The 27856-nt window shown below is 35.3% G+C and overlaps 1 long non-coding RNA gene across 1 annotated transcript; it reads right to left on the bottom strand.

Moving 5' to 3' along the window:
• On the bottom strand, nucleotides 1-24184 carry LOC141559527 (uncharacterized). Its single transcript, XR_012487461.1, has 3 exons — nucleotides 24099-24184; nucleotides 23188-23229; nucleotides 1-967 (listed from the first exon to the last, which is right to left on the bottom strand). It is a non-coding gene; the product is annotated as an uncharacterized LOC141559527 (long non-coding RNA).
• Between the last annotated feature and the right edge of the window lie 3672 nt (nucleotides 24185-27856).

Genomic DNA, 27856 nt, shown 5'->3' with positions numbered 1-27856 from the left:
GTCTACCCTTGTTTGTTGCTATATAATATATCCATTTCATTCTCTGCTGCGAAGCTCACTTTTATCCTCAATCTTTCCCAATATCAGGGTCTTTTCCAATAAGTGCTGTCAGCTCCAGCTCCAAGTATTTGTTCTTCCAAATAATATCATTTTACAATAATATTCCAAATAATATGAATTAAATATTTTAAATGTTGAAGATTTGATCTCCTTACTGTCCAAGGGCCTCTAAAAAGTCTTTTCCAGCCCCACAATTTGAAATCATTGATTTTACAACACTCTTTTTATTACAATTCAACTCTCACAGTCATACATTACTAGTGGAAAAACCATAGATTTGGCTATATGGATATTTGGTAGCAAGATGCTATGTGTCCTTTTTAATCTGCTGTCCAGATTTGCCATAGCTTTCTTTCCAATAAGCATCTTTTAAAATTTCATTATTGTAGTCATTGTTTGCAGTGATCCTTGAGCCTAAGAATATAAAATCTGAAAACTGCTTTCATTTCTTCTCCCTCTATTTTCCAGGAAATGATAGGAGATAGATAGTTGCCATAATCTTAAATTGTTATTTATTTTTCTTTTAAGTGTCAAGTTTTAATCCAGCTTTTACACTCTTCTTTCATTCATAAGAGGTACAAATTTGTGCATATGTATAAGCTGCTATTATATAAGTTGATTCTAAAGACAAAATAGAGCAGCCCATGTCTTTAAGGAGCTTATACTCTACTAGGGTAAAGTAGCAAGTATGAGCTTGGATTTGAACTTAGGTCCTCCTGATTTAATAGCCGGTGCTCTATCCATGTTTAGTCTCTTAATAAAGGCGCTCACAGTTTCTCATATAAAGAGAGATGTCCAGTGTCACAGTCACTCTTCAAATCATGAAGGGAAAAGCAGACTCTGGAAGAGGTTGACAAGAAATCTTGGAGCTGGCATCTCAACTGTGCTTTGAAAGAATAAAGGAAACCTAAGGGGTGAAAATAAAACCAGAGACCCATTATAATAAAAACTACCACTCATATTGTACTTTGAGATTTATAAAGTGCTAAACAAATATCATCTTCATCACAACTTTAGAAGGTAAATGTTATCTCTGATTTTGCAAATGAGGTAATTTATCAGGCAAGCAAAAGTTAAATGACTTAAGAAGAGTCACATAAAGACAGGTAGATGGTAAACTGGATATGATGTAATAGGAACTGTGTCCCCCTGATCTTTGAGGGGGTAGACCTGGGTTGGAAAAACCTAAATCTCAACCCTTCCTGGTCTTTGGGAGAAACTCCATTTTCTTATTCATAGGGGAAACTCTCATAATAATACCTACCTACAATTCAATTAGAGATCTTGACCTGGGACATAATTACCATCCATTATTGATTAGTCTCTCAATTTCATCTAAAGATCACTCCCTATCCCTGGGATGTAGAAACCTAAATATAATCAAAAGCTGTGTACCCAAACCTTGCTAATTCTCTAATTCTTATCTGGAAGAGCCCACTGAGGGAACTTCTCAGTGTAAAATAAATCTTTTTTTTTTCTCCCAAAAATCTCACCTGGAGATCAGGACTGTGAATTCTTTTGCAAAAACCTGTGACACTGGCCTGGGTACCCCCACTGTTAGGGTATGTCTCACCCCACATTTCTCATACCTCCACATTTGGTGACCCTCTATGGGGATTCTTGAGATTTTACATCCTCCTGGCTAAGGTAAGCCTCTCTTTGCTTCTGTTATCACTTTTCTATAGCAAAGGACACCCAAACACCCGGGAAGGTTTGGGCTGTTGGGAGCTCTACACTCAGCAGACTTCCTTGACTAGAGATGCTTAGACTAAGAATTCCCATGTCTTTTAGCAAAAGTACTCTTAACCAGAGGACTGCTGTCACCTGGCTCCCTCTCTAGTTGGAGGTGTCTACCTGAGAGGACAGGGTGTTATAGAATCTGTAAAATTTAAGACTTGTGGCAAAAAAAAGGGATAATCCACCTCTGCCTCTATCCTTAAGGATTCTCCCTTAGTCTGTCTCTTAAACAGAAACAGATTTGGCTTAAAGGAGCTGCTAAAATTTACTGCAGGGAAATCAAAATTAGATACTAACCTTTTAAATAATCCCCTCCTTTCTACTCCTCTAGAGACACAGGATCTCTCTTCTGTACTCCCATGTAATCCTTATCAGGAGACCTGTGAATCTCTTCCAGAACCACCTCCTTATCAAAGATAGGACTTTATGTATGATAATATTTCTTTAACTCTATCCCTCTCACCAGATCCTGAGACTTTCCTATCCCCACTCTTCATTCCCTCTCATACAAGGAGTGGGACCCCTTTTTCTACTTTCTACTTTCAGCCACTCCTTCTAACCTCTGCATGCTGAGAGAGGCAGCAGACTCTCAAGGAGGGACACTCAGGGTACAGATGCCTTTTTTCTTTGCCAAATCTCTCCCAGATTAAGGCCATTACTCTGAGGACCCCACCAAGTTCATTGAAGGATCTAAGACCAATGCCCTCAATTTGATCTTTCCTGGGGAGATATTAATATTAAACAATCTGTCCCAGATATACAAAGGAAGCTGCAGAAGCCAGCTTTGGGTCCTCAAACTTCTCCAACTCAGCTGTTAGAAACAACTTTTGGAGTCTTTAATAATAGATAGAACTGCAGCAGAGAAAAAAAATACTGCAGAGTTAAAGTGAGAAATGGAGAACAGTTCCAAATTTTAGCTGCAATCATATCCAGGAACCATAAACCAAAAGTTTGTGCTTCAGGTATAATAGACAGGGCCATTGGGCTTGAAACTGTCCTAGGAAGAAACCCCCTGGTCTTTGTCCCAAGTGCAACCAGGAGGAGCACTGGAGGAGAGACTGTATACAGGGGACAAACTATCCCCCAATGCCCTGCCCTCCAGAAGGAGTTTAAGGTCAAGCTCCCCCTTGCTCGACCATGATAGCCCAGTTGGTAGGTAAGACCATTGGATTTCTTTTTGCTATAGTGGCCTTTCTATCTTGCTTCAACACTCTGGTCTCAGCCACCCTTTCCCCCATAGGATAATGGAATTAGAAGGGAAATTTAAGAGTTGTTTGGAGACCCCTCTGCCTTTCCAGTTTGATGACCTGTTATTTAAACACTCTTTTCTTATTTTTCCCTCCTATCCTGCTCTGGGGTGTGATTTAATGGTGAAGTTGGGAACTCAATTTTCTCTTCTCAAACCTCCAGGTGACCCTTTTGTGCTTTCAAAGCTCTCCTACATTCCCTCTGAAATCTGGGAAAACATAGATTCCTCTGTCTGGGACCAAGGAATCTCCAGGCAAGCCACTTACACCACACCAACCTTAGTCAGGCTGTGGAACCCAGTGTATTCCCACCTAACCACCAATACCCAATAAAGGCAGAGGCTAGGGAGGGATTGCAACCCTTGATTGAGAAATTTAAGCACAAATTTTTAACACCAGCTAAAGTTTTAAGGGATTTAGAGCTGATTAACAGCAGTCTCATGCAGTATGTGGATGATATCTTGGTCTGTAGCCCTCCCTGAAAGGCTTCCTTATGCAGCCATAAAAACTCTTTATTTTCTGGCCTCTAGAGGCTACAGGGTCTCCTTATCCAAAGTTTACATTGCCTGCCAGTCTGCCAAATATTTGGGCCATAACCCAACCCCGATTCAAGGCCCTGACAACCTTCCTTTTCAATGGGGCCTGATCAGGCCAAGGCTTTTAAGACCCTGAAAGCCAAACTGACTTCTGCCCCTACTCTGGCCCTAACTAACTTAGAAAGAGATTTTCACTCTGTATGTAGATGAAAGATGGGGCCTTGCCCTGGGGATCTTAACTCAGGCTCTTGGACCTGATATTAGTCTGGTGTCTTACTTCTCAAAGAAACTGGATTCAAATCCCCTAGAATGACCCTCTTGCCTTAGAGCAGTGGCTGCTACAGTCCTTAATTGAAGAAGCCTCAAAACTCACCCTAGGGCACCAGATCCTTTTAGAAGCCAAAGGACATCAGTGGCTGCTATTGGGAGGCTTACTAGTTATCAGGCTCTCCTGCTGGACATCCCTGACCCCGACCCTCCAGGTGTGACACACTCTTAACCCTGTCACCCTGCTTCCTGAAAACACCCAGTCAGGAGACATCATTCATAATTGCAAGGAAGCTTTAGATTCTGTCTAGTCCAGCCGACCTGACTTCAGGAAAATTCCTCTTGATAACCCAGATGGGTAGAGTTTTCTTGAAGGTAGGGAAAGAAAGGCAAGTTATTCTGTGGTGACCCTCAATGGCAACCTAGAAGCTAAGCCATTGCCCCCTGGAACTTCTGCACAGAAAGTTGAACTCATTGCCCTAACCAGAGCTTTGGAACTAGGGAAGGGAATGAGAGTTAACATCTATACTGACTCCAAATATGCTTTTCATAGTTTGCATGTTCATGGGGCTATATGGAAAGAAAGGGGACTTTTGATAGCAAAGACCTCTCCTATTAAATATGCAGGAGAAATGCTACAGCTACTACAGATTGTCCATAAACCCAGAGAGGTTTCAGTCATATTTTGTAAAGGACACCAGAAGGGAGATTCACTTTAGACCTAGAGTAATAGGTTTGCAGATTCAGCTGCTAGAGGTGCTGCCCATTCACCCCAACTATGACACATTTAATCTCCCAACTCCTGATTCTTATACCCTTTCATATAGCAGCCCACAGATGGGACCTGATGCATTATTTGCAAGGGCTCCATTCAGAAATGTCTCCATCTCCACTCTGGATGCCACCCCACTTTTAATATGCTTGGGAGATTTGTTTTCTCCATACTCCAAGCTATAAACTTTCAACTGCTCATTCACTCTGAAGATCATGGGACATCATGGGACAACTGATGTGGACACTCAACATCCCCTGGATGCTGCTACTGCCATCTTCAGATCTTGCACTTCCCCTCCTGGCCTGTATCCCCATTGAGCATAGGGCCAGCTCTATAGCCCCTGTCAGTCTGAAACAGTTCCAGAAGATGAGACCTCCATCCCTTTGTCCCGTGAATTTGGGGTGACTGCTTGAGGGGGGAATGATGTATTAGGAACTCTGTCCCCCTGATCCAGGAGTGGGTCTAGGTTGGAAAAACCCTAAATCTCAACTCCTCCCAATGGTTTTATTCATAGGAGAAACTCCCATAATTATCTCCACCTACAATTGAATTGTAGATCTTGGCTTGGACCATAATTAGTAGTCCCTCAATTTCATCTGGAGATCACTCCCTAGCCCCAGACAATAGGAACCTAAATGTAATCAAAGGCTCTGTACCCAAACCTTTGCTAATTCCTATCTGGAAAAGCCTGCTGAGAGAACTTCTCAGTGTAAATTTTTCTTTTTTTGCCAAAAAACCTCCTCTGGAGAGTATGACTGCAAATTCTTTTACAAAAACCTGCAACACTGGCCTGGGAAACCCATCACTGTTAGGATATCTCTCATACCTCAACAAATAGAACACTGGTACTGGAATAAAGAGGACCTGAATTCAAATCTGGCCTTAAATAATTAAACTCGCTAGTTGTGTGATGCTGGGCAAGTCACCTAACCAGAGAAAGAGGGAGAAAGAGAGAGAAGGATAGAGAAGGGGGGGAGGAAGGAGAGAGAGAGAAGGAAAGGGAGGGAGAAGAAGGTAGTAGGCTGAAGTAGGTGCTGGGAAGTGCTTAAAGCTTGATCAGATATTAAAGAGTATAAGGTCATTCAATGCATACTAGGCTTCCCTAAGTGGGCTCCACTTTTGTCCTGCCACTGGATTTCCATGAATCTGGAAGAGAGTAAAGCTGATGATTTTGTGCAATTTGGCCTCACTTAAATCCAATTCATTCACAAGTCAAGATTTCACCCCATGATCTTATTGTCCTTTTAAAAAATGAAGAAGGAATAACAACAATTAAGCACTAATTGTATTTAATATATTGAACTGGACGGTGAGTGAGATAAAACTAAGACTTACTGTCTTCAAAGATTTTACACCTTGATAAAGGATAATAAGAAAGAAAAGCAAATAGAAAGAATACAAACACATATACTACAAAGTAGAATCTGATATGTAAAAGAAGAGGCAAACATATAGCCTGATCTTATGAATCCATCATATTTTAGGTAAAGACATATTTTAATACCAGCAACAAGAAAGGCCAGGCTTTATATAACACTCTAAGGTTTCCAAAGTGCTTTACCTAAGTTACCTCATTTTATCCTCTCAACAACCCTGTGAGGTAGATGTCATTAGTATTATCATTTTACAGATGAGGCAATTGAGCCTAGAAGATACTGGGAATGAGAAAGGTTTAGTGAGATGCCCAGGATAACACAATTAGTAAGAGTCTAAGGCAGGATTTAAACTTATATCTTTTCTGAATCAAGTCTCATGACCTATCTATTGTGACACTTAGGTGTCCTATTTTGCCAATATTTTCTTTTTATACCCTGAGAATAATTATTCAATATCATTTATGTAAATTAATGATACTTTATTTCTATAGACATAACTCTACCATTAGAGTATTTTGTTTAGATGAAAAGAAAACTTTGAGATCAAGTAGAACTTATCTCTGAAGCTAAGTTGGATAAATAGATTTTCCCACATACGAATTGCTTATGCTGCCTTTCTATTTATTATCAAAGTCATTAAATGTTCTCTAATACTGAATATTTCACCAATTTCCTTGCAAAGGCTTGATTGTTTTGCTTATTTCAGATTCCCTTAAAATAGTGATAAGTCGTTAATAGCCTTTCTTTGAAAAGGTGTTGACATCTTCAGTTGATTTTGAACGGTCCTACGTCTGGATTTCTTTTTTGAAGGGAGTATAGGAAGAAGTACAAAGGACAAAATCATATAAAAAGGATTACATAAATAAGCAAATTAATTTTATTAATTCCTCCTTTCTTAGGATTACAAAAACAGTTAACTCATGTTATAAAAATTAAGAAAAAAAATATAAAATTTTATAAAGCAAATCATAAAATATGTTTTTCAATTATATTTTTGAATAAAGAGAGAAGGGGAATAAAGGGGAAAAGAAGATATTAATAAAAAAAGACTGAAATACAGAGGGAAAGAGAGGATACATGGCAAAGATGAAGAGGTGGGAAAAAATAATGTTTTGGAAGGGCATACCAAAAGATAAGCAAAAAGAAGCAAAGAAGAATAAAAAAGAGGTAGAGAAATTGACAAAAAATAGAGAAAAAAGGAGATGTATAAAAACAGCAGGAGGGAGGACCATAGCCTTTTGTTTTGTAGCTTTCCTAGACTTTTATGACAATCTATTATTATTTTATTTATCTCATCATTCCTTTTGGAGCATATGCTAAAAGAGGATAATGACATAGTCATCCAAGAAGTCAGAACTGCATTAGGAAAAGAGCACTAAGAAGTAAGTAAGTAGTACTTATTAAGTAAGTAAAGTAAGAAGACATACACTTATGAATATAATTTCTACTACTATTATATATCCTTTTTTGAACTGGTAATTTATTGTTATATATTTTAAATCCTTGCTGATGCTCTGCTGGGCACATGATAATGTTCTCTTCTGTTTTGTTTTGTTTTCCTTTTCTGTTTTTCTTTTTTTCTATTTTGTTTTTAAAAATACATTTCTTTTAAAAAGAAAAGAACATTAATTAATTAATTAAAAAATAAAAGATATATTTTGATTCCAGTTTTCCATTAAATTTCTAGGGATCTCAGATTCCTCAGCTTAAATGAGGGAGTTTTGAATACTTAGTTTCTAAGGTTTCTTCTACTTTTGACATTTTGAGATTCTGAGATAAAAAAATCCCAAGGAATGATATTTCTAATAAGAAAGGAACCTACAACATGTGTAAAAGAAGTAATATGGATGTTCTGGGAACTAACCAACCACTTTAAATTTTCGAAACGCATGTACAAATGTCTCCTATTCCAACGCCTCATCATGGTCTTCTGATTACCCAGAGGACTTGAAGGCTTTAGCAGAGAGGTATAAACTTTAACAAGTTGTTCTCACTGACTAGTCTTCTGAGTTATATAGTAGAAAACCATAGATTTTGTTATATTTTAAAAAAAACTTTTCAATTCACAGGGCAAAACAAGCATTTCCATAACATAATATAATTAAAAATAGATGCTGGCACATGAAACTGGAAATCTATTATATACAACTTGCTATTCTTTTTAAATATATAATAGCCATCATGTAAATTTCTCATCCTCCCCAGAGGTGGCTACTATTAAACACAACTAGGACACATACACACAGATATATAGGTAAAATTATTCTATACATGCTTCTATTTATCAGTTCTTTCTCTTAATATTTAATTCCAAATTATCTTTCTCCCTTCCTCACCTCTCCTCAAGATGGGGAGCAATTTAATGTCGAAGATAAGTATATATATATATATATATATACATACACATATATGTATGTATATATATATATAAACTTACACACATATGTGTGTGTAATCATCTAAAACATAGTTTCATGTTGTAAAAGAAAAAACGGAACAAAAGGAAAAAAAATTTAAAGTAAAAATAGCATGCTTCGATCTCCATTCAGACTCCAATTCTTTCTATGAATGTAGATAGAATTTTCTATCGTGAGATTTTTTGGAACTGTCTTGGATCACTATATTGCTAAGAAGAGCTAAGTCAAATATAGTTATCACACAATATTGCTATTATTGTACAGGTATAACGTTATCCTGCTTATGTTCACTTTACTTTAAATCAATTTATGTGAGTTTTTCCAAGTATTTCTGAGAGTATTCTGTTCTTTGTTTCTTATGGCACAGTAGTTTAACATTACATTAATATACCATAATTTGTACAACCATTTCCCAATTGATCGGCATGCCTTCAATTTCCAGTTTTTTGCCACCACAAAAAGAACTGCTATAAACATTTTTGTACCTGTGAGTCCTTTCCCTCTTTTATTTTCCCTTTGAGATACAGACCTGGTAGTAGTATTGCTGTATGAAAGGGCATACAGAGATTTATTGCCCTTTGAACATAGTTCCAACTTATTCTCCAGAATGGTTAGATCAGTTCAAAATTTCACTAACAATGCATTTGTGTTTCAAATTTCCACATCCTCTCCAATATTAGTCTAGTTCCCTTTTTGCCATATGAGTCAATCTGATAGGTGTGAGATGGTACTTTAGAATTTTTAAAATTTGCATTTCTCTGATCAATTGTGATTTTAAAGTATTTTTAAATATAATTATAAATAGTTTTGATTTCTTCATCTGAAAGCTGCCTATTCATTTCCTTTTACCAAGTATCAATTGGCAAGTATCCTTTATTTTTAATTTGTTTATTAATAATAGTCAGAATGGCTTAACCACTTAAAGTCATTCTTAAAGCAATATTACTGTTACCTCATACATATTCTCTTAGTTTTGTTCACTTCATTCTTAATCATTTTTTATAAATCTTTCCATGACCTAAGATCATCAAACTCATTATATCTTACACCATAGTAGTATTCCACCAAAATCATACAGCTTAACTTTTTCAGTCATTTCTCCAATTGACATGGATCCCTGCAATTTCTAGTTCTTTGCCACCACAAAGAGAGCTGTTTTAAATATCCAATTCATATTGAAAGTTATAATTACTATTTGTGAATTTACCTCTATCTTATTTTTACTATTTTCTTTCTCAACCATTTTCTTTACTATATATCCCTATTACCTTATCTTTTTTCTTCACCCCCACATCCCTACCACTTTATCTACCCCTCCATGAGAATTCTCATCCCCAGTCCCCACTCCATACTAATTCATACACCCTTCCAAAAGTCCCTCCTCTCCCCTGTCCCCCATTTTTCTCACCTCTTTACATGTTCAGAAGACTTTTACACATTTCCAGATATATACTTTGTTTCATCTCCATTCCAGATGGGAGTAAAGTTCCAACATTACCAGCCCTCCACCCCTATCTGCTTCCTCTATATTAGTTCGTCCACTCCTCTCTGATTTGTTTAATATATATATATATATACATATATATACATATATATATATATATGTATATATATATATACGTATATATATGTATATATATATATATTAAGAATCATGTTATCATACACAATCCAACTTCAACCTTTCTTTGAAACTATCTTAGTAATGATGACAATTTTAAGACTACTGATACAAATTCCACGTGTGTGTATGTGTGTGTGTGTGTGTGTGTGTGTGTGTGTGTGTGTGGATTATAGTAACCAGTTTGACCTTAATGAGTTATTAATATTTTCCTTACTGTTTCTTCTGAATCTTTGATATCAATTTTTCCATTGAGTTCTGGTCTTTTTGTTACAAATACATGAAAAGTCTTTCAATTCTTCAAATGTCTTTTTTAAAATTCAGGATTATATTCAATTTTGCTGGGTAAATTATTCTTGGACACAACCCCTGCTCTTTGCTTTTCAAAAATACTGTTCCTTCCTATGGTCTTTTGGAGTAAAAGCTGCTAGGTTATATTAGATTGTTATATTTTACAATAAAACAATTTGAATTTAGATCTCATTATTTCCACTGAGCACAGTTGAGCTAAAATAAGAGTGGAAGTGAAAAACAAGATTGAGAAGCAGGATGATGCTTCTTTCAAAATCACTTAGACTCAGATAATTTTAATGCTGTAACCTGAATCCCAAGGCTTATTAGTATGGGGTTGTCTTTTATTGGTGGAGATCAATGCTTTGTGCTTGTATGAGAGGCAGAGTTTTCAGGAGCAAGAGAGAAGAGATAGTCATTCTTTTGACTTTTTGAATCTTTTCATGTCTTTCCAGGCTCTGCAGTCACTTAAGGCACTTATGACTTCCAGTTACAAAATAGAAGATAGGTTATGTCAACCCCAATTCAGGTTGCTGAGGGGATAATAAGACTCCAGGAAGAAACTGACATAAGAGGAGCAGGCAATCTCCATCTGTCCTTAGTTTGCTATACTAGAAGCTTGGGAAGGTGATGTGTGTGTGGAATATGTGGTATATATATATATATATACATATATATACATATATATATATACACATATATAAATGTATATGTGTATTTATGTATATGGATGGATGATATACACATGAATTGTATATATGTGTGTATATATATGTGCTATATATATTATCTATATACTGTTATACTATGTATGTGTATATACATGTATACACACTTTCTCTGATTTCTGTTTTGTTGTTGACTTAGATAAATGAGTTACTTTGCTACTTCTTATGAGTGTTCATTATAGGACTGGTATTTGATGGGAAGGAAGTCATGCCTTGAATATAAAGCTAGAATTTCCCTTTCCTTTTAAGAAATAGTAGAACTTTAGCTTGAACATAAAAATCATATCTCTTAGATTAACTACATATAAGGGATCAGAAAGATATAATTCTAGCTTCCCACTAACTTTTTCTGAGAAGAGTAGAACTATGGAACTTCTGGCCCTAGCCATGAACTTCTCTAACTGACAAAGTCTCCCTTGGAGAAGAATGGGAGTAGATCAGGCTAGAGATTTTTTTTTAATTTTCATTTTTAATTACAACAGTACAACTGAGCATTTATTCTTGCATCTTCTCAGTGGTTTTTTCTTTATATTTTGTCCTCCTTTCCAACATATTGGGATTTAATTTTACACTCAAGAATTCTTTTATCTTTGCCCTCTTTTGACTTGGAGATAACTACCTTGGCAGAATGAATGCAAATGTGTACAATTATGCCATTAGCTTGTTTACACTGCACACATTCAATGTAGATGACGTATTTTTTCTGTAGACCTGTATTAACTTGCTAATTTTCTGACTTTCATAGTGTCTACTAATCACCGGACCTCATTGTCCTTTCAAATGGTAATGGAGATAGTGTTTTTCTACCTCAGGTCTTTGGAGAGTGGCAAATATATGATATTGTGGTTGATGTGTGAGGGTGTGATGAAGTACATCTTTTGGTACTTGCTTTGTTCCACAGTCATAAAGGCATTGAATTTCATTTTGGCAAGTGGAATCACCCTAAGAGAGCCATACAATGACATCCAACTCTATTTACACTTCTACTGTTATCTTTTATATTCAGGGACTTCATTTGACCCTAAGTGAAGATAGGTATTAAATAAATGAAAGTTATATTCTTGGGACCTGTTAAAGGGAAGAGTTAGGAAAGATTAGCTCCAGTTACACAAATTTGGGGTTTGAGAAAGAAGACGGTTTTATAGTCAAGTTACCACCTTTTCCCAGCCACAGCAACAATGTGAGTTGGTGAAATTGTATCATTTCCAGATAAATTCTGGAGATTATTTGGATAAATATAAAGATTAAGACCAAAATAGAAGAAAAAAATGAAATTTGTTATTATTGAAGCAATACAAGCAGTCTATTGAACAAAAACTGATTTAAAAATGGGAAATGAATGATTGGGCAGATATTAAGTAGAAAAATTCTCTAAAAAGTTTAGGTGAGGTAAAATAGTTGATATGATTTGGAGACCAAAAGAACCTTAAAAAGCACTCTTATTAGCTTGGTCTTTTTACTTAATTGGGAAACAAAGGATCCAAGTGTAACATTTTGAATTTAGAATATTGACTCATTTGTGAAATCTGAGTATTTTAGAAAGGCCTCACGTAAGAAATGATACTTCATAGCTCAGACTACTTCCTATATAAGACTTTTCCTGATACCTGTGTGTGTTAATATATGCTTTCCAATAAAAATTATTGTGTATTTATTTTGCATATATTTTATCTATGCTTATATATGAACATGGAATTTCCTGCAATATAAGTTCCTTTGACCAAGAACTATTTTATATTTGTGTTTGAATCTCTTGTACTGATCTTGCAAATATCTTGCATAGATACTGACACATAATGGATGTTTAATAAAAGTTTATTGATTGATTTATCAGAAGATTATAATTAGTCTTGCTCATAAACTATTTAAGGAAAAAAAAAGCAGGTATAGGGGAAATTTGGAGTGAAACTGAATTATGAATCTCTCTCTTCTCTCCCCCCCTTTCTTGCTTCTTTCTTTCTTTTCCTTTCTCTTTTTTAGCCTCAATTTTCTATCCACTGAACTAATGTTTTCCTTTTTGTCTACAAATATATTCAAGTCATTTCATCCTTAAAACAACAACAAAACTTTTTCTTGAACAAAACTTTTTCATCCCCTAGATTTGATTTATAAATTCATTCATTCAGGAAAGTCCCAGGTGAGAGAAGTCCCTCTTCCAATGAAATTTGGTGCTTTCAATGCAACTTACTAAAATCCTAAAGCACTGAGGTGTTAACTACTAGCCCAGGGACATGTGTCAGTATATGTCAGTCAAAACTTCCTGATTCTGAAACCAGTCCTCTAAGCATTCTGCCATATTGCCTTTCTGTTGTGAGGAAAATAATTTCTAAACTATGAAGTAATATAATGTTATTCATTGTTATCATTCAAGTACACGTAGCTAATTAGCTCCAATCTAAATCTAGGTCTGCAAGATATTTACAGTTTCCATGTTTCCATATGTAATTGGTCAAGTTTCTCCATATGGGCTAAAATATTTATATAAACAAGTACATATTTTCATAATATGAAGATGATGGATGATATCATTGAGGGGTAGCTCCCTTTTGTTTGTAAATCTGAAATACCAACCCTCCCAACCTTATTGTTCAAATTATTATAGCTACAGCTAGATGCTAGCTGAGAAATTGTGTTTTGTGGGGGCCAACTTGTTTTCAGAAAAAAAGGTAAGCATGTTGCCATGGAGAATAGAGATGAAAAGAAGGAAAAATGATAGGAAGTTTGGAAACCATCATTTATAAATGGCCATATAATTAGAAAATGAAATCTGCTTGTTTAATATGTAGCATTAGAAGAGAGAAGCACATACATGTGTGTGTATTTAAATATACAAAGGTGCAGTTTTACGTGGGAAGAGAATAATGGTAAAGGACTAATGAAAGTATATCTTCATAATCTATTAATATTCAAAATATTAATAAAGCACAGATGATGTTTTTAAAAATTTTATAGATAGGATATTCCTGTCTTGTGCTAATACACAGTCTTTCCCCTTTATCATTTACATATACACATACATATGAACATACATATGCATGCATTGATCATATGTGCACATTTGTGTAAGTCATGACCTCACTGATGTAAAAAATCCCCAATGTGGGAAAATCTTATTATCTAAGCATACTGGCAAACCATCTATTACTTATATTCTTAAAGAACTCCTAGGGACACAGAGAGGTTCAAAATAACATGATAACATAGCTAGTATATGTAAGAGTCACAACTTGAACCCTCATCTTCTTGGCTATGAGGCCAGGCCTATGATCTATACTTTGTGATATTATATTATCTAAATTAAATTATTAATGTCCAGGGCCACTGAACACTATTATCTAGGGAAAGGAAGCAGGAATAGCATTTGGCTGATACAATTTAGATAGACTCTTCTGTAGTCCATCTAATAGCCAAGCTTCATCATTAATTGTTCTTCATTTATTTTTATTATTTGGGAGTGGACTTAATTAATACTTTGAGACATTCCCTTGACAAACACCTGAAATGCAAAAATGGCCCTTGCTCTGACTGTTTTTTGTATTTGGAATGTACATGATCCTTACTTGCTTTTGTTAGACTCTCTAGTTTCCTTTAGCACTCAATTTAATTCAACTCAATACTACCTTCGACATTCAACCTTTTCTGAGTCTACCAGCTACTCATGTTTTCCTTTTCCAACTGCCTTACACATATACATGCACATATTATTATATTATTATACACATACATATATTCACACATACATGCATATATACATAGTCTTATTCTACAAAATGTAAGTTCCTTGAAGTTTGTGGGGCATTTTTCACTGTTATTTTTTAAAAATTCCCATTGCCTAGTAGCTAATGAATCCTTATTGACAAGTTTATTGGGCCATGATGAATAAATTTACTTGAATTTTTGGATTTGTTGACTCTAGCATTCAATGGAACAAATGAAAATATGTAAGAGCACCGGTCCTAAGTGATGACTATAGCAGAAGAAGATGCAGAGACTCCTAATGATCAAATTAATTTTAGGCCATCTTCAAAACTTAAAGTCATCTTATCCTAAGCATATTCTTCTTCCAATGAGCAGTTAGTTTCTAAATTGTTACCTAGTCTGTCAACATTTATTAAAAGTGCTTATTATATAGCAGACATTGTGCTAAATACTGGAAATGAAGGCAAAACTGCTTCCAACTTTTAAGATAATCATGCTTCTAATTGGGGAGACAATGTGTAATTAAGTAGCTAGATATATAAAGATACATACAGAACTGATGAAAACTAATCTGATAATTAAAGGAATAGAACTTACCGAAATCAGGAAAAACCATCTTCAGGATGTGGAATTAGAGATAAATCTTAAGAAAATTCAGAGAAATTAAGATACTCTGATGTAGAGAAAGAGCATTCTGGACTTGAGGAATAGCCAATGCAAAGCCATTAAGCAGGAAAATGGAGTCTGCTATATTAGGAACATGAATTAGGCCAGTAGCTGGATTAGGTAGTGAGTTCATGGAGAGAGGAACTATCTCTTGCTTTCTTTATATTTCCAGTTTCTGGCACATAGTAGGTACTTAACATTATTGACTGATTAAAGATTGTATTAAATCAAATAAAGCATAAGAAAAGTACAAACATAGGAAGAGGTCAGATTGTGAAGAACTTGAAATTTCAAACAGAAGGCCTTCTATTTGATCATAGAGGTAATAAGAAGCAGGTAGAGTTTACTGAATGAGAAGGCATATATAACATGATCAGATCTAAACTGTAGAAAAAATCACTTTGGTAACTAGATGAAAGAGGAATTAGAGTGGCAAGATTTGAAACAGGGAGCCTAATTAGAATATTATTACAACATCTGAGAGGTAATGAGGACATGAACTAGCATTGTAACTATGAATCTAAAGAGAAAGAGATATGGATGACAGATGCTTCAAAAGTATAAATGACAACATTAGACAATAAGTATAGTGAATGAGAGAGGGAGAGGGAGGAAGAGAAAGGGAGGGGAGAAAAGGAAGGGAGGGAGAAAGAAGAAGGAGGAGGAAAAAAGGTTAGGGAGAGGGGAAGGATGACACCAAGATTTGGAGCCTTGGTAAATAAGGGGATTATATTGTCCTCAAAAGAAATAGGAAATTTGGGAGTAAATGCTATATGGATTTTTGACAACAAATATGTGGGGCAAGAGAGAGAGAAACTGAAGTCTTAGAGTGAATGATATGATGGTGGTGCCCTCAACTATAATAAGCATTTTGGGGATATAAGAGGGTGTGATAGTAAAGTTAGTGAATTTTAGTTTTGGACATATTGAGTTTAAGATGTCTACAGGACATTCAACTTGAGATTTTCAGAAGTAGGTCAGTGTTGTTTTAAGCTTAGAAACAGACTAAGGCTTTATTTATAGATTTTGGAATTGCTTGGGAGAAAAGTTAATGAGTTCAGTTTTGGACATGTTGAGTTTGAGATGTCTACAAGACATTCAACTTGAGATTTTTAGAAGTAGGTCAGTGTTGCCTTAAGCTCAGGAACAAACTCAGACTGTATTTATAGATTTTGGAATTGCTCGCATAAAGGAAATTACATATGCATATTGACATTCTTGGGATAAATGAAGCCACACGAAGACATATAGCTTAATCAGAGTTTAATAAATAGGATCTCTTTGAAGAGATTAATAAAAGGATTGCTGTAAGGGCCCTTTAAATGGGCTGCGCCACAGCGCATCATTGAGGCCCGGAAGTAATTTCTATGGATATTAGGACTGCCTTGTAGGTGGGATCCTGTCCATTTTGAGATAGCTTCGTAATGGGTGACTCTCTCGCTGATTGGCTCACAGGCCCTATGTAAGCCCACTGCAGGCAGCGGTCGCTCTTTAACCTGGCGCTCTTCACCCTGGCTTCCTAGCCTGGATGGCCAAGCCAAGATGGATAGCCAAAAGAGGTAAGGAGTTTGGAAGTGAACACGTGGGTCTTCTGACCAGGTGTTCACTCGGGAACCAACAAGTCAGGGCATCAGTCAGGGCATTATGTGAGTAGGTATAATAAAGGCTTTTAAGATTACATGTGGCTATTCTTGAGTGTGCTACCGGTTATTAAACTATAGATTCAAGAGTTCATGGCCAGAGACCTTTGAAGGCCTCAGAGGAGGCGAGCCGGGTAGAGTTCACACTGCTAAGCACAATGGTCAAAGGTACTCTGGTGGGTCTAGGACAGACTAGTAATTGTAACTGCCAGGAGAGCACGTTACAAATGGTGCCCAATGTGGGGCGCCAAATGCTGGAACTCTATCTTCCAGAAATCAGCAGGAGTCAGGATCACTAAATGTCTTTATTCTAGATCTTTACCGTCACCTCCAACGCCAGGTCACGAGTGCAAGTGAGCGTGAGTTCCACCACCCAAGTTTTTCTTACTCCTCCCACACAAGTCACTTCCCTCTCTTTGTCCCACCAATCAAGTCAGCACAGAACAGCTGGGGAGGGTCAACCTTCAAACAAGTTAATAGGGAACCGTCCAATTGGCAATTAGTCTCACGTGCTTCATTATCCAAGTGCATTGCTCAGTTCTAGCCCTTTACAGATTGCTATAGTTAATTTCACTATTCGTCTAAAGGTAACAAATAGACATTTCAATTTTCTATCCCCCTGATGAGTACAGGTAAAAAAGACTATAGCTCTTGTTCTCAGCAAAGGCCATATAGAACCCCCCAAATTCTAAGAAGTACTTTACAAGATCTTTCAAATTAAATGAGCATATACTTTCATATTTAGTGACTAGGTGACTTCCGAGGTCCCTTTTAGCTCTTTACCCTATGACCCTATGAATTTCTATATAGAGCTTTCACAGTGAAAAAATATGATTAGATAAAGAAATATAGAAATTGCAATAATTAAATATAAAATAACATAAAGATTGGCTATATATTCAGTTGTATAATGCTATGGAATATTAAACATCTCCAAATCATTAAAATCATGATATAGATTATAGAAAAATGTTTAAATATGTAGAAAACTGGGCTTGCCATTCACTAGCTATGTGACTTTGGGGAAGTCATTTAATCCCTCTAAGCCTTAATATCTTTATCTTTAGGAGGGGTGTTAATATCTCCTTTAGTAGGGATGTTAAATCAAATTACCTGGAATAAAATATTTTCTGTCTTTTAATTGGTACCAATCTATATTTTCATTGTCATTAATGGTATTTTTCTAAGCTATTTGATTGGAGGAGGATCTTGCTGTTTCCATGAAATGGCATTTAAGATCAACTAATCTAACACCCACATTTTACAAATAAGGAAAACAAAACTGAAAGTTAAGGTGTCAAAATAGTGTACAATACCTTAAATGCCTGGTAAAGGATTCTGAATTTTACTTTGTAGACAAAGGAAAGTATTAAAGACAACCGTGTTCGAGTTAAGAATAGATCAAAAGCCACAGCAGATATAAAATTCATCAATTAGAAACTTGAAATAAATAGAGCTATCATGTCAGTCAGTAAGCAGCCCTATATAGAGAACTAAATAGAGCAAATAGATTTTCTGAGTTTTTGTTAATGGGAGTAGCATCTTTGATCACATTGGGACTTCTCCCCATGGACCTCTACCTTTGTCTCAGGTTGGGGTCTGAACAAGTTATGCTCCAAAAATTTACTTATTGAGATGCCAGAATTCATTTTCAATGCTTTAAAAAAGTGTTACTTTGTCCCTCCAAAAAGAACCACCCCAAACTTCCATTTAACTCAGCTGTATATATGTATGCACACACACATACACATATAGTACACATACAAATAAAATATGTGTGAGTATTAAAATAATAAAATATAATTATATAATTTAATAATAATTATAGAAGATATATGACTAATATGTTGGCTAATACATAATTAGGTAAATACCTTGTTATAATATACATGTAATATGTACAATAATATGCTTCTTTGTTATAGTTTTAATTGGACTTCTGAATCATGGTCAACAAGATGGAGGAATCTTTCTTCAAACTTCTCCCCTCTCAAATCTCTATGGAGATCTGAGATTATTTGCAAGAGATAAAGGAATTTTAGATATCTCCATGGTCTAAAATGATAAAAACTCTAAACAGATATAAACTAACAGCAGAGCAGGCAAGTTTGTAACTCCTATGACTTGGTTTCCCTCTCCCCCAGTAGCTCCTTTGCTCTGGCACGTCTATAGGAGCAGGGCAACTGACCCAAAAGGTTGCTACAGAACTAACACTCTGGGCCTCAGAAAACCAAAATTGTTTTAACTGGGACTACAGTCTGGCAGCACTGTCTCACAACAGTTCTAGGGCAAAGAACTGAGAAACAAAAGGAAATGAGGTAAGATGTCTACATGTTTGTAGACCCATGAAGTCCAAAGCAAAGGGCACTAGCATTTACCTGGGATCAATTTTATTTCCTCACATATTGAATGGGGTAGAAATTGAGGTAGGTGAAACAATAATTATCTAGTGTGACAGAAAGCTGAAACAGTTTCAATACAGAGGCCCAGGATGACCACCATCAAAAGGGAAGTTGCTGTCAGAAAGTAAGTGATAGGATAATGTAAAATAGTTGGGAATGGGGACGAAATTATCACAGATTGAGGGACAAAAAAACCCTCAAAATTTTGAGCATAAACAATGGGGAAAATATTAAGAAGAGAAGGGAATATTCACTCTAGATCAGCTAAATAAATTCAGATATCTATGAATATAGTTCTAGTAATTTTATTTCTAGTAATTTACAACCAACCATCATTTATAATAGGTTTTCTTCTGAAATGTGAATGCTCAAATTTCAAATGATGAGACCAAGAAAAGATGTTTTCTTCACAACAATTAATTAAAATTTTTTCTCTAACTCTCCTATTACATTTGGTGATCCCACTGAATTCTACTTCATTGAAAATATTTATTCTTTGTTGTGTCCTGTTTTCTAGAGCCAGAGTGGTTAAAACATATCCTCTTAGTGGAGGAGTGATGAGTCGGGACTCCTAAGGATGGTGGAAAAATAGAGTCCATTTATTCCCAGTTCTTTCACCCTTATATACCCTCATGTAACCAAGACAACAGTAGGCATGTGCTAAGTATATACTATGCACATGGGACCACATAAACAACTTGCTATTGTATGTAGATTGCCACCTAGTATCACTCTTCCACCTGGTCTCACTCTGCTTCAATCACAACACAGGTTGTCATAGCCCCCTGACTTCTAAGGAAGGGTGAAAGCCCTTAGGGGAGATGGGGAACCGAATCAAACATTGTCACCAGGTTTCCTCTGGGCTGAAGGGTCTTATTCCTTACCCAATGTTCCCCCACTGTCTGTAGCACTCTGCAATTCTTGATGTTGTTCAGTTGTTTCAATTGTATCCAACTCTTGGTGACTCATTGGATTTCTGTGTTGTTGTTGTTGGCAAAGATATGGAAGTGATTTTTACAATTTCCTTCTCAAGCTCATTTTATAGATAAGCAAACTAAAGCAACAAGGTTAACTGAACTAGACTTAGTTAGTAATTTCAGGAAAAGGGTTATTGGAATGGAGTTGTTCAGTTGTGTCTGACTCTTTGTGATATTGTATAAATAATTTTGGGTATTGGAATGAAATCCTATTTCTTTTTCCAGTGGCTTAAGATAAACAGGGTTAAACACTTTGTCTATGGTCAGCTAGTAAGTTTCTGTGGCTAACTTTGAACTCAGGACTTCCTGCCTTTAGGTCCAGCAATCTATCTACTGAGCTTCCTAGATACTCCAAAATATCCCAACCATGCTATTTCTCTATAAAAGTTCTACACTTGTAAACCCTACTGATATATTTGTGTTTTGATAATTTTTCCTCCTTTTTTATTGTTATGATAAAAGGGGTAGTTTGTTGAGTAGGAAAAGAAAACGTATTTGGAAATGAAGGTGATGGAAAAAGAAAATATACTTATGTGTATTTATGTGTGTACATATATTTGTATATGTATTTAAAACATGTGTATGTATATTTACATATGCATGTGTGTCTATTTAAAAGTGCTGGACTATAAGTTTGGAGACTAAGGCTTCAGTCCTAGCGTCATCTCTTACTAGCTCTGGAATCATAGGTAAATTTAAATCACATTTGTACTACCTACTTTACAGGATGGTTGCATTTTGTAAACTTGAAAGCACTACATAGCTGTGGGATTATTATTGCTGTTGTTTGCCCCAAAGGGAAGGCATCATTCTAGTTCAATTACTAGAAAGGCATTTTGGATTGTTAAATAAAGGACATTCTATCTCTTTAAAACTGAGCTCAGACACTTAGGAGAGGCCAGAATTTCAGAAGTGAACTTCTATGATACACATTAAGTTTTTTAATGGTGACTTCATGAATTGGCAAATTCTTATAATTTTGTGCATGTGAAGTAAAAGATAAAAATGTCATTTTTGACCAAGTCATGAAACAAAGGAGTGATTTTTAATATTAGTGGCATACAAATTCCAAAGATAGATAGGTGAACATTTTGTTTTTTGTATCAGTTCTACTATAAAATCTCAAATATCATCAGATAATAATAATACTTTACATTTATTTCTAAGGGGCTTTTTAATGTGTTCACATATGTTACCTCATTTGATTCACGCAACCAAATGCATTTGAAATGGGAAAGTGATTATCACACATAGTTCTTTATCCATAAAAGGAACACTATTTCAAGCATCCATTATTAACAAGTCCCAGTATTGGCCATATAAAAAGTATAATATGAGCAGTTTATCTCATCAAGTACATCTGTAGCACAGATTGCTTAATGTGAATGCTATTGTTTTTAAAGTGGTAGGACTACTACTGTTAGGCATATATTCCAAAGGGATCAAAGTTGGCAATATACTAATATACATTTAAAATTTTTCTTATACTACTTTTTGTGTAGCCAAGAAGTGGAAACATAGTAAATACCCACCAAATCGGAATAATTAAACATTGTGATAGCTGACTATAATATCCTATGTTCTAAGAAACAACGTATATGAAGAATTCAGAAAAGCCTAGAAAGATTTTGGTGAAATGATGCAGAATGAAATAAGTCGAACTCCCAAAACTACAAACACAAGGACTACAATAATGCATATTGGGAGAAAAATAAAAGCAATAAGAGAAACTGAGTTCTAAATAATTACAGCGACCAAACTTATGGTTGTTTAGTTATGTCAGACTCCATTATCAAATTTGGGGTTTTCTTAGCAAAATGCTAAAGTGATATGTTATTTCCTTTTCTACAATTCATTTGGTAGATGCGGAAACTGAGACAAACAGATTTAAGTAACTTGCTCAGGATCACATAGCTATTTAGTATCTGAAGTCAGATTGAAACTTGGTCTTCCTAACTCTAGAGCCAGCACTCTACAGGCTGAGCTACCTATCTGCCCTATTAGATCCCATTCCTGTTTAATCATAACTTAGTGCTTATTTAATGAGAATAAAAGGAAAGGTCATTGAGTCTTGGAATGAGGCAGCATGGTCTAAGGAAAAAAAGTGTTGTTCAATTATGTCCAATTCTTTGTAACCCCAATTCAAGTTTTCTTAAAAAAGATACTGGAATGGTTTGTCATTTCCTTCTGTAAGCTTATTTTACAAATGAGAAAATTGAAGCAAAAAGTTAAGTGACTTGCCTAGAGTAATACAGCTAATAAGCATCTTAGGACAGATTTGAACTCAAAGAGATGAGTCTGCCTGACTAAAGATCCAGCACTCTATTCACTATGTCACCTATAACTTAAAAATCAAATCTGGGTTCTATCACAACTCTGCTGATGACTGAATATATGATGTTGATAATTTGCTTATCTTTCATGGCCTCAATTTATAATCTAACCCAATAAACATTTATTAAGTGCCTACCATGTGCTAGTTACTGTGATAAAGAGCTGAAGAGACAATGAAAAGAAAGATAATGGTAGTCTCTTAGGAGAAACACCAAGGTGACCCTAGCATGAGGGCTTCTTTTTTGACGGGGTTAAAATCAGGTCAGCAACATTTGCAAAATAGAGTAACAAGAGACATAAAGAATGACATTGGAAGGACTTCAGGGCACCAGTCTCTAGCTTTCCAAATAGAGGAAAAAAGAGGCCAAGGGTTGAGATAGCAGCATGATGTGAGTTTAGAAGTGATAAACTTACCATGAGAAGCATCTTGTTCCCTAGTGTCAAACCAGGAATCAACTATTAAAAAAAAAAAAGGAATTTGGTTCAATGTTCTATGTGAAAAATCCCCTTCAAATTGTATTATTCTTATTACAATTAAACTAATATTTATTAAGCTTGCACTGTGTACAAAATACTGTCCTGAGTTTCAGGAATCAAAAGTTTGCAACATAGTAGGGAAATGTGATATATAAACCAACAGTTATTATAATGACAAAAATAAAAGCTATCAAAGTATTATTTTAAAAGTGTAGGGGGAGGGGCAGCTAGGTGGCACAGTGGATAGAGCACCAGCCCTGAAGTCAGGAGGACCTGAGTTTAAATCTGAGTTCAGACACTTAACACTTCCTAGCTGTGTGACCCTGGGCAAGTCACTTAACCTCAATTGCTTCAGCAAAAATAAATAAATAAATAAATAAATGAAAATAAAAATAAAAAAATAAAAATAAAAAGTGTAGGTGGGGAGAGAGAGAGAAAATCCCTTTTAGGTAAGTTTCAAGTAAGAGGATAATAAGAGAATTCGTCAAGGAGTGAGTAGCACCTAGACCTTACTAGAAGAAAAGATTTCAATATGTAGCAATGTGGAGGGAATGTGGTGTTACAGATTATGAACTGATTCTCTGATGCTTGTGCTAATTTTAGTCTGACAACACCAAGTTGTCAAGAGATTTCCCACCAGCAGACACTGCATTATCCATATATGGAATCATTGTTTATAGCAAATAAATAAATGCTGAATGCTATGAATAAGTTCATTTGTCTTGGCAGCATACTCTTTAAGGATATACACATGGATGATGAAGTTGGTGCACATATTGCAAGAGCTAGCTCAGTATTTGGAAAATCTAAAGGAAAGTGTGGGAATGAAGAGGTATTAGTCCACTTACCACTCTGAAGGTCTACAGAGCCATTGTGCTGACCTCACTGTTGAATATCTATGAAAACTGGACAGTGTACCATCCCCAGGCCAGGAAACACGATCACTTCCATTTGAATTGTATTAGGAAGATTCTGAAGATTACATGGTGAGATAAGATACCAGATATTGAGATCCTTTTTCAAGCTTAACTGCTAAGGCTATAAACACTACCACAGAGAGTATAACTCTGATGGGCTAGCCATGTTTTTCGAATGGCAAATGTATATTTGCCTAAAAGACTGTTTTACAGAGAACTCGTATAAATCAAGTATTCACACAGAGATTAAAGGAAATAATACAAAGACACTCTCAAAGTTTCTCTAAAGAACTTTGGAATTGATTGTGAGACATAGAAGACTCTGGCACAGACCACTTATGTGTGTCTGCATTAGAGAAAGTGTTGTTCTTTATGAGCAAAGCAGAATTGCAGTAATTCAAAAGAAATGTGAGATCATTAGATTTAGAGATGACTCCATACCAAGTATCTATATGAACAATTTCTACTTGAACTGCTGAATTAGAGCCTTCCAAGATGATTAGCCACAGTTGCACAAACATACTTGACCATGACAATATAAAATAGAGATTTTTTTTCGAGTTCTCTAAATACAAAAGATAACAACTATATTGCTGTCATATTTAGGAGTGATGACATAAAAAGAAAGGTTGAAACCTTTCAAAGTACAAAATATAAAAATAAAGAATAAACAAATAATACCATGTACTCTAGTCCATCACTTTAATTTATCAATGCTTTCAAATGAATTTATGTAAATCCATTCTATTTGATGTCTACAAGTTGTATCCCAAACCTTGATCTGTTTAAATTACTACATGATCTTGTGTCATCAGTCTGATGAGAAATGAGGTAAGAATATAAATGAAGCTGCTCATCCTATTTGCTTCTAGGCTATTCTATTCAGATGATAATTTATCAATTGACTACCTAACATCTGCCTACCACTGTGTTAGGTAATGTGGAAGATTCAAAAATATATGAGCTACATTTATTTTCCTTTTTGATCTTATTTTTTTGTGCAGCAAGAGAATTGTATGAATATGTTTACACGTATTGAATTTAACATATTTTAACATGTATAATATATATTAGACTGCTTGCCATATGGGGAGGGAGTGGGGGGAAGGAGGGAAAAATCTGAAATACAAGGCTATGCAAGGGTCAATGTTGAAAAATTATCCATGCATATATTTTGAAAATAAAAAAAAAACTTTAAAAAACATATGTGTGTATGTATATATATATATGTATATATGTATGTATACATATATATATGCACTATTCTCTAGGAGCTTATAGCCTATTTTGAGTTAAGACATATAGTTTCTGAATTAGATAGTCAAATTCCAGAGCAATCAAGAATAATCTGGGCTAAGCAATTTGAATTTCATATTACATATCCAAGGTATCAAATATGATAACTGACAATACTGCCAAGTTGAACTTGTAAGAAACAAAATGCCTTACCAAGAACTCCATTGACTTGATAATGAATCCAGGAAAATATTTTATTTTATGTTCTTGCAAGAGCAGAAGCTGCTCAAGCTCTCCCAGTTTCCCTCAAAAAACACATGAAGCCAAGCTTCTGAACTGAGTCTAAAGGAATGAAACCACTCTCCAGCTCAAGACAGATTGTAAAAATTTCAAGAAAGGTCAGTCTCACTGGGGTGAAAAAAAGTATTCAGCTCAGTTCAGACAGAGTCTGGCAAAACTGGTGAGAAGGTTTTAATCACAGCAAATCAGCAACTAAGACCCTCAATCCTGGCTCAGGAGCCAAATCTAGTTCCATCTCAGAAAGCAAACTCTGGGAAACTAGGCTGTTTCCTGAAAAGAGTAGGGGAAACTACTCCTATAAACACAAGATGCCCCTGTGCTCAAAGCCAAGGCTCAGAGCTGCATAGGAAGCTACCCCAGGAGTAGAACTCAACCATAAAATAAAAAAAAGAGGAAATACCAAAAGAAAAGGAAAGAAAATGGGCAAGAAACACAAAAGAATCATAGAAAGCTACTATGGTGACAGGGTAGACCAAAAACACTGACTCAGATGAGGATAAAATGAGGAAAAAATCTTAAAGAGTGATGTGAATTGGTCTCAAGCCCAAAGAAATTTCTTGGACGACTCATGAAAGACTTTAAAAAGTCAAATAAAAGAGGTAGAAGAAAAAAATTAGAAAGGAAATGAGAAGTATGCATTAGACAGTTAATAGCTTGAAAAAGGAAGGAAAAAATTGACAGAAGAAAACAACTTCTTAAAAAATATAATTGGCCAAATGCAAAAAAAAAAAAAAAAATCCACTGAAGAAAACACCTTCAAAAGTAAAATTAACCAAATGTAAGAAAAAGAAATATAAAAATTAACTGAAGAAAATTACACATTAAAAATTACAACAGGGCAAATGGAAGCTAATGACTCTGTGAACTGCAAGTTTTAGTCAAACAAACTAAAAAGAATGAAAAACTGGAATAAAATGTGAAATATCTCATTGAAAAAAACAACCCACCTGGAAAAATTGATCCTGAAGAAAATTTAAAAATTTTGGCCTACCTGAAGGACATGCCCCCCCCCCCAAAAAAAGATCCTGAATAACATATTTCAAGAGATAATTAAGGAAAACTTCTCTGACATTCTAGAAACACAGGGTAAATAATCATTGAAAGAATCCATTCACCTTTGGAAAGAGATCCCACAAGGAAAAGCCCCAAAAATATTGTTGCAAAACTACAATCTCAAAGAAAAATACTGCAAGCTGCCAGATAAAAACCATTCAAATATGAAGGAGCAAAAGTCAGGATTATCCAGGATCTGCAGCTTCTACAATAAAGAATCAGAGGAGCTGGAATGCCATAGTCTGGAAGTCAAAGGACATAGAGTTACAACCAAGAATTAATTTTCCAGCAAGACTCAGCATCATGTTTCAGGGGAGGTCATGGATTTTCAATGAAGTAAGAAGCTTTCAATCATTTCTATTGGAAAAAAACAAAAACAACAACAACAAAAAAAACATACAAACAAATAAAAAACCGAAGTAAACAGAAAATGATGACAGTTGTCTGAAACTTGATCTCATCGATTTTGGCTCTAAAAAGGAATAACAACCATTCAGTTGGATATAAAAATTTTTCTAACCCTATAAAGAAGTAAGAAGAGAAAGAAGAAAGAAAAGGAAGGGGTAGGATAGAAGAGAGAATAGATAACAAGGAGAAAAGGTAAGAGAAGGAGAGAAGGAGTGATAGAAGATAAGGTAATAGAGTGGGATGGGATAAAAAAACACTACTTAAAGAAGAGGAGAGGAGTGAAAGGAGAAAAGGGAGAGGTGGGGTGGGTAAAAAACTACAACTAAGGATAGGGTGGAAAGTGAAAACAAAAGTATATAAGGGGAAGAAAACAGGATGGGGGAAAATAAGGAGTTGGTAATCATAACTGTGAATGGGATGAACTCCCTCATAAAATGGAAGCAAATATCAGAATAGATTAAAAAATAGAATCCTACAATATGTTGTTTACAAAAAACACATTTGATACAGAGGGACACATAAAGTAAAACTAAAAGGGAGGGACAGGTTTTATTATGCTTCAGCTGAAGTAAAAAAATGGCAGGGGGAACAATTCTCATCTCAGATAAAGCAAAAGTAAAAACAGATCTAAGAGATAAGGAAGGAAAGTACATCTTAATAAAAGTACTATAAACAGTGAAGTAATGACACAC

Source organism: Sminthopsis crassicaudata, chromosome 3, assembly GCF_048593235.1.
Source record: "Sminthopsis crassicaudata isolate SCR6 chromosome 3, ASM4859323v1, whole genome shotgun sequence".
NCBI lineage: Eukaryota > Metazoa > Chordata > Mammalia > Dasyuromorphia > Dasyuridae > Sminthopsis > Sminthopsis crassicaudata.
This window is presented reverse-complemented; position numbering and strand designations above follow the sequence as displayed.